Here is an 8350-nt window from a genome sequence, read left to right as displayed (position 1 = left end):
GTTAACAGTAAAGATCACTATAATAACAATAATAAAGAGCCAGTGCAATTTGTCAATTTTAATCTACAGAGTGGGAAATCCAGGAACCGTTTCCCGAGTAAACGGTGTATTAATTAGTCACAATTAAAAACAAATTGCTAAACTTAGTCATCGCCATAAAAAGATAAGTATGTTGCAGATACGCCTTCTCACGATGGGACAGAAAATCTTGCAATCAGAGCCGTCCTATCTGTGACATTTTTCTGCGTCAGATATTACTTAAATTGTTAGAGGTGAAAGAATTAACCTCTCATACAATATTAATTAAAAAGTTTTTCTTTTTCATTGTTTATATTACCCCATAGATTCAGTTTTTGCAAAATGTAAAACTGCGTTCTTTGCAAAAAAGGGCTATATCATCACACTTTAGTCACGCCTTATTTCTGTGCCCCGCCTTCAAAGACAGGCACTGCTCTGTGTTTACGATACCCCCGCCTTTCTATGTCAGGCACTACGTTGTGTTTACGAACTTGTACTGAAATTCAATCGTATATATTTCTTAAATTATTAGAAAATTAGAAAGAGGCATATTTTCTTCCTTCTGGTTGATTTTTACGTATCATTATGCATTATTTTTCTAAAATTGCGATGCATTTTGCCAATATAATCATAATATTATTTTCACATGTATTAATTTCTTATCATGTGCTAAATATTTATGCATGCAGCCTAATAATTAAAAAAAAAAAGGCCTTTTTAAAGTTCAGAATTTGAACAGGTAAATCTAAATTTGCTCAAATGCATGGTTACATTAAACAAGCTCAATTTTATGGCAATCCCATTAATCAGATTTGATAAATTTGTAACCATTACCGTTATTTGAGTGGTAGGACAGGCGTACAAACCAGTACCGATCCTAGACCGTCAGCCGCCCATGTACAAATTAAATAAAGAAATATGTTTGTTGATCATTTTGCCGCCCATGTGCTGTGACTGTGACCGCCCCCCTTCCCTGCTAGGATCGGTCCTGCATGCAACCGTGGTTTTAACCTGTAGCTGGATGACTCGAGGCAAGAAGAGAATTATTGCGCAGCAAGGAGGTATTCCTTGAACGTGCCAATGGCTAAGCCTCCTCTTTGCCATTCTACCTCCGCGACAATGTTATTGCGCTAGAAAAGGCCTTCGCATGCCGAACGAATAATGATCTCCGATAGCGGCTCTAGATGGTGGGTTAGCTAATAAAATCAAGTGTGAGCGGCCCTTAGCGAAGGAACGTTAAAACATGAATGTCACTTTCGTTGTTTGGTTTATAGAAAATATACACACCGTATTATGTAATGATAGTACAACACGCAATGACATACTATATAATACATAATAGCATTTAATTTATTGACCACCACTATTTTCTTTCTCTTATTTCTGTAGTATGTTTCCAACACAATGTGTTTCCTATGCTTTGGTTTCTCTTCATCACTCTAGCTAATCTTTCGCCTTTTATTAAAGATTACCGTGGAGAGGAACATTACAATGAGCTTAATCTGAATTTTTTGGAATCCGATCTAACGGGTGGGTGTATTCAAAGACAGAACGTAGCAAATGGGAGGTATGCCTTTTAACCGCAAGTTTTGTGCAGCTTTCACGTAGAAAGCTGGAACTTTCGATTATGTCAAATAGAACTTCTGATATATATTTATTAATATGTAAAGGATCTACAAAGCGAAAGTATATTTCGAAGTTCATTAAACAAAAAGTGGAATTGCTGCAAAAAATGGGTAAAGGCATATCCTTATTTATCTAAACTTTAACGTTTGTTTATCTTTAACGCCGCGCAATGAATTCGAAGTTGATCTTTCAGCATTATCCTTATCTTCAGGGCAGATGTTTTTATTTTATTTGGCTTATAATACCTTACTAAATGTAGTATTTCATCACGATGTACTCCGTCTTTGATATGATTTAAATCAAATTCCTCGTCATTATAATTCGCTTCCGATAGCGAAGAAAGTGACAGAGGTTATTGAAAACGAAAAAATTTCAATTTACAAATTAGTCGGTATACACAGCAATTATAGGACTTGAACAGCGGAACTAAACGCCAGAAAATAAACGTCTTACAGAATATGATTCTTCGAAGCATTACCAAAGCACCTTGGTTTGTGCGTAACGCGCAAATTCATAAGAATTTAAAGATTCTGCCAATTCACGATCAATTACTAACTACTGCACACAACTTCTTTGAAAAAATGAAAAACTCGCAATACCCGGCTATTAAAGAACTCACAAACTATGATCCCACAGAGGAACATGTAGTAAAAAGACCGCGAACTATCCATCATAATGCATTATGGTGGTAGTGTACAGTATATATATTTTATTCTACTTATTTCACGTATTTTAATACTCTTCATTTAATCAAGTTTTGCTTATGTTTTCGACTATGCTATGACAAAGCTTATGGACTTTGATTGCAACTTATATTACTTACTTATTTTACTTATTATTTCTATTTAACCAAGAATTTCTTTAGTACTGTAAAGTGTTTTATACCAAAGACTTTGCTTACAGGGAAAAATTTTAGTTCATGGTCTTATGAGTCCTTCACTCTCTACGGCCATCTCGCATCACGTGGTGTTACTTCTACAGTCTTATTTTACGTTTTATTCAGCAATTTTATGAAACTTAGAACTTATTTTGCACCGACCGCTGCTAATGACATGCCATTTAATTGCATTTAAAAATTACTATCTACTGAGTTTATCTCATGACTTCGATCTTGCCTTCGCGTGTCGTGTACTGTGCAATACACCTCTTATTTTATTATGATTACTAAGGGCCTTTGGTAAAATGCTTAACTACTAGTTAGAACTCCTAGAAGTTGACGCCAGAAGAAAATATACGATCCTAGATCCTAGATGTGGTCAACGACAAATCAATTTTCAACACTCAGAGAGGAGGAGCCTACACAGAGGAGAAGAAACGTCTTGCTTGACTTCGAGGCATTTGCCTTCATGACCACGACTCTTCCACGTGCGGGCGCGCTGCTAATAAATGCACCATTCATGGAGGTAAGAAAGGGCTTACTTCCTACCTCCATGGCACCATTGATTATTTAACTAAATGCGATCGGCCTTCGGCTTCACCTGAATCAAGGCCAACTTATAATCAAGGCCTGCCATTGTGTAAATATTCTTTGTGTTTTCGGTGGCCTCAATGAAATTTCTACTGGCCGCAAGAGGGTGCTACTATCCCGTACGCTTTGCTACGTTAATAATGAGCAGAATGGTACCTCAAAGAAATAATTGTTTAGTTATATGCAAAATTTAATAACGATTAATCTGTAGTAGCCAGAAATTGTACATTTCTTTTTAATAAAATATTTTTATTTAGAAAGAAAGTATGAAATTTCAAGTTACCCCTTTTTTTTCGTATATAACACTTCAGCTACTTGATTCTGATTTTAATTCCTGCTTGCATCTAGATATACGCTATTTTTAATTGTACTTATTTGAGTTACCTATTCTAATTTAAGGGTAAGTTGGAGCACATGTTTTACTTTTAAATTATTTATATAGTACGAAGTTAGCAGGTAGCTTCAGAACATAAACTATTTCAGCGTAAAATTTTCATCGTATTAATATCAGTTGTCCTGTGCAACAAAATAATTTGAAGCCACTATTAATATGTAATTAAGAAATTAATAAATGATGATCAAAAATTTTTTAATACATAAGAGAAAAAGTATTTCTAAAAGAGATTAGGTTTTAGGTACTGAAGATTTTTTTCACTTTTTTAATTAATATAAAATACTTATTTTAGGAAATATTAAAAAAGTAAAATTTTAAATAATGCAGATTTGGAGCTCCGAAGAGTAAACACAGCACTACAGACTTTCAAAATAATACTTCAATATCACCTACAACATATAATAATGACATACATGACATTAATTACCATGAATCTTATATAAAATTTTAAGCCTGTTAGTGATGAATAACAAGTATATCAATATTACCTACAGCATACAATAATAACATGTATGACATTAATCACAATGAATCATATACTCCCTCTGTCCCAAATTTGTTGCTACATTTGAGTACTCATTATTGATACTGAAGATTTTATGATTCTGTTTGCACATTTTCCAGAATTTTCAGGGTGCTACGTTATCAATCAGCAACAGCATTACTTACAAAGCATTCCCTCCTTAAATCAGTACCAAATTAGCTTCAAAAATCCAGCTTTCGCACACCCTTAAGCCACGCCCCATTTTGTAAGGACTCATTCATCAGTAATCGCTTAAAATCTGCAGGCTAATTAAATGTAAATTCAATGATCTGCCTCGCCTATAAGAGGCAGTTGCCTCAGAAATTTTTCCACAAAGGCATCCTTCACCTTAGGCAGACAGCCCTCGAGGCTTTGCCTTAATCACATAATCACGATCTTTCTGAAATACGGGCGGTATATAAAGTCCTTACAAAAGGGGGCGTGGCTTAACAGTATGTGAACCCTCTACATTTGCGTCTATAAAATCGTCCCAAAATAAGTGCTACATTTGTGGAAAGTCAAAACTGAGAATGAAAATCTAGTATACAGCGTTACATTCCTTATAACACATTGTGTAATCTTATTGATGTTGATCTGCTAAACTGCATCGAACGTTATTTTGACTCAAACTACTTGAAATGTAGCAACTAGTTTCGGACTCATCCATCAATAAGGAGGGAATATAATATTTTGAGACTGCTAGTGTTGAATACTAAATATTTCAATATCATTGACTGCATATTTTAAAAAATAAAGCCATATTCCCTAAAACAAAATGTCCCTAAAATAAAATTCTATTAATTATATATATATATATATATACGGATTCAATATGAATCTCTATTGCTTCAAGCGCAACCACAAAACACTCAGCCAGGTAGACACAAATTCATGCACAGCATATTGATACATCACACTAATTAAAATGAGATATACGCTTTAAAATTTTGAAGCTAGTAAGCTAGTACAGACAGCATTCAAATTTTTTGGATCAAAGATAACAAATACGAGAGCTAAAAAGTAATAATAATATATATATATATATATATATTTAATGCATTTAAATTCATATGTATATAGATATATATTAATTTAATGCAATTATATATATATATATATACACATATTAGATAGGTAAAATATAATTTATGCAGAAAACAGAGATTATCTCCAGTATGATAAAAAAAAAAAATTATGACATTTTTACTTCAGGAAGACGAAAAAATTAGATGAAGCTGAACACACGTACACACATATTCAGAAGCTTCTTTCGATACAAAAGCTGAGGGAAAGAAATTTAAAGCTTAAGAATCAAATCAAAAGAATTTTAAAGCTTTGAAATTTTACGTCATGATGGCTTTTGTTTAAGAAATTTTGTATTATGTATTTGTATTAAATCTGTATTACATGAAACTGATGGAAATGCTAGTCGTCCAATAGTTATATGTTGGCAATAATTATTTAAATACAATCGTAAACATTTTTTTAAAAGGAAGAAAACTTTGCAGTATAGCACGCAACAATATACTATTCTATGTTACTATTAGTTACAGCAGCACGTTTTAATAAAATAATCTTTTTAGTGACAACAAGCCATATTACAAATAGAGAACCATGGCTCCCTGTAGAGAACGTGTAGCAGAATGCGAGCGCCACCTAGTGATGAATTTTGCGAAAGCCACTGAAAATTGGGAACCGGTATTTCGTTCAGTCTACAAGTGGTGAGATTCGCAAATATTAAGTGATGCCACGTCATCCAATTTGTAGTTTATATAAGTCGTTTTCTTTTTTCTTGGGAAGGTACAAGTATAGGTCAGGTGATTCTGCCCGCACTTCATGCATTTTGGCTGGTTATCGCAGAAAATCTGGCCATGTCCGAACCGTTGACAGCAGAAGCACATCATCTTGTTTCGGTTACTCCTGTACTTACGAATCGTAACTCGAAAACCGAGCAGCTTTTTCTTCTTATAGATAGCTCTTCCTGCATCTGTACGCTTTAGCGACACAAAAAAGAAAAAAAATTTAAAAAAAAAAAAAAATAAAACAGGTAGCTTAACTTCCTTTCCTTGAGATCTCCTAGCGAACTGCGTAACTTTAATCAACGTGTACCCTACTTTACTTAACTCACCTTTGATCTCATCAACCGATGACTAGTCGGTAAGTCCACTACACTCAGTGGTGTCTCTTCCTTAGTACAGAAGGTGCTAAACGCTATCTCATTTTTCAAAAGCACCCCAAGTGCTCGATGCTCGATCTCTAGAATCCGCTGACTCAATAAGAATCGTGATTCTTTCCTTGCTCAGTACTCCAGTATAATTCTGCGAACTATTTCTTGCGAACAAATCTCGTAATTCATTACACCCAACCTCCTGCCTAGGGCAAATAATGGGAGGCACTCGCTCTTTTATCTGCCCTGGCAAGGGATCAGTGGAAGTCTCTTGTTGTTCATCTAACGTGCGTTCATTCGTGCAGTCTATGACATCAGTCTCTTGCGGCAAAACGTTCAGGACTTCGAAATTATTGGCTAAAAGCACAGAATAGGCTGCATCAACAAAGTTCAGTAGGAGGAACTGTGTGACGTACTTAAATAGGTGGAACTAAGCTTGTGACGTCACAATGTAGTCTCCATGGACCTTATAAGAAATACAAGGAGGTTAGAACTCATGGACATGCCCTCCACACAGTCCAAGTGAAGCCAAAAAAGGGGGGAAGCATGCCCTTAGTAGTCGTGGCTTAGAAAGATTGACGTACTCTAACCACACCCAATTTTGTTCCCGGTAGTCGCAGAGGATCGCAGATTCTTCACGCCCTCTTTACTTTTCTCGCCATTTCATTTTATTTCTACATTATGTAATTGCTATAATTTCTACATTATGTAATTGCATCCTGTAATTAATGAATGCTAGCATTAAAAGTATTGTGAACAAAAACAGTAACTATGTACTCAAACTATAATTTGATTATACTTTACTTATTCTAAGTATATATAATTCTAAAATTTTGTCATGTTATAAATATTACTTATGTTTCGGAAAAACTTAATTTAATAAACAATGATAGAAATATGTAAATTTTACGTTGTTATTTTAAAACTCACACAACAAATATGACTAAAAATCAAGTTCACTTATTATCTCGTATATTTACTTGAGCACAAAATAAAATGTAGTTAAACTCATAAAAGATAAGACCTGTAATGTAATTATGATCAGACATTAAAGCAAACTGTCTTCTTTTCCATTGAGAGCTAGCCACGCCCCCTCCCCTTGTTTACTTATCGTTTTGCCATCACATATAAGTTAATTACCAATATCGCTTTTATTATTATTATTATGAAAAGGTAAATCTGAGAACTATATATGTTTCTTCGAGTACTTTACACAAAGAAAATACTCAAACTCTTTCTTGAAGGCCATTAAAACACACATTTCGATTATTCTACTTTTTTATGCACGTTCTAAAACATTCTTTTACACAGAAGTCGGAAATGTAGACATTATTTCGCTGTAACAATTCAGTACCTTTTAGGCCTTTCACATCTACGCGTACAAAATCAGAAAACACACTGAGAACTTGAAACCAACTGGCGTTTTACCTCACTTCGCTTAGTAAGGTAATCGTTTCCTTGCCCACACGTGGCGTGGCTTATTTCCTTCCCCTGGCTTCAGTTTCTTCCTACTGCAATAGCAGAGACGCCATCTCCATGTATTCTAACCTCCTTGAAGAAATAGACTAACCTAAACGGAATTTCTCCCTCATCTGAGGCGTTCCCAGCTGTCACCTAGATCACATTAGCAGGGTGTCTCTCGTAGAGTGCGGACGCATAACAATGAGCTCCCCACAAGCCACCTGCAGCGACGTGACGCCGGAAATTATGGCCGGCAACCCCACGGATACCAGCGCCGAGATGGACACGACCGTCCCTGTCTCCGACACCGAACCAGCTCCAGAGGTGAATCCGGACGATTTACTCATCCAGATCAAACAACTGTACCTTCTCAAGGCTAAATTCACAGAATTGGAACAGAATCTGTCCAGGGCCCGAAGATCTACTCCTCTTGCAAGCTTTGATCTCAAGTGCGTGGAACAAGAATCTAAGGTAACACTTTTTAATCTTACCACTCTTGCTAAACGCCTAAATCTGCCTCTCTTTGCCATCCCCCCAACTGAGGACGAATGTATAAAGAAATTACTCAAATCGGCTAAAGAACTAACTAAAGATGTTATCTCGGGAAAAAATAACGCTAATTCTGATAAAACTCAAAATTTAAATAAAAATCAATCCAATAGCCCAATCCTAAAACCTGCAAAGTTAAACGCA

The 8350-nt window shown here is 35.3% G+C and overlaps 1 non-coding gene across 1 annotated transcript; it reads left to right on the top strand.

The window, feature by feature from the left end:
• Positions 1 to 1433: 1433 nt before the first annotated feature.
• LOC146994238 (U5 spliceosomal RNA) lies at positions 1434 to 1551 on the top strand. The gene has a single exon (XR_015044199.1). It is a non-coding gene; the product is annotated as a U5 spliceosomal RNA (small nuclear RNA).
• The last annotated feature ends 6799 nt before the right edge of the window (positions 1552 to 8350 follow it).

This window comes from Stegodyphus dumicola, chromosome 11 (assembly GCF_044657685.1).
Source record: "Stegodyphus dumicola isolate Sdum_Otavi_A_Nest chromosome 11, ASM4465768v1".
NCBI lineage: Eukaryota > Metazoa > Arthropoda > Arachnida > Araneae > Eresidae > Stegodyphus > Stegodyphus dumicola.
This window is presented reverse-complemented; position numbering and strand designations above follow the sequence as displayed.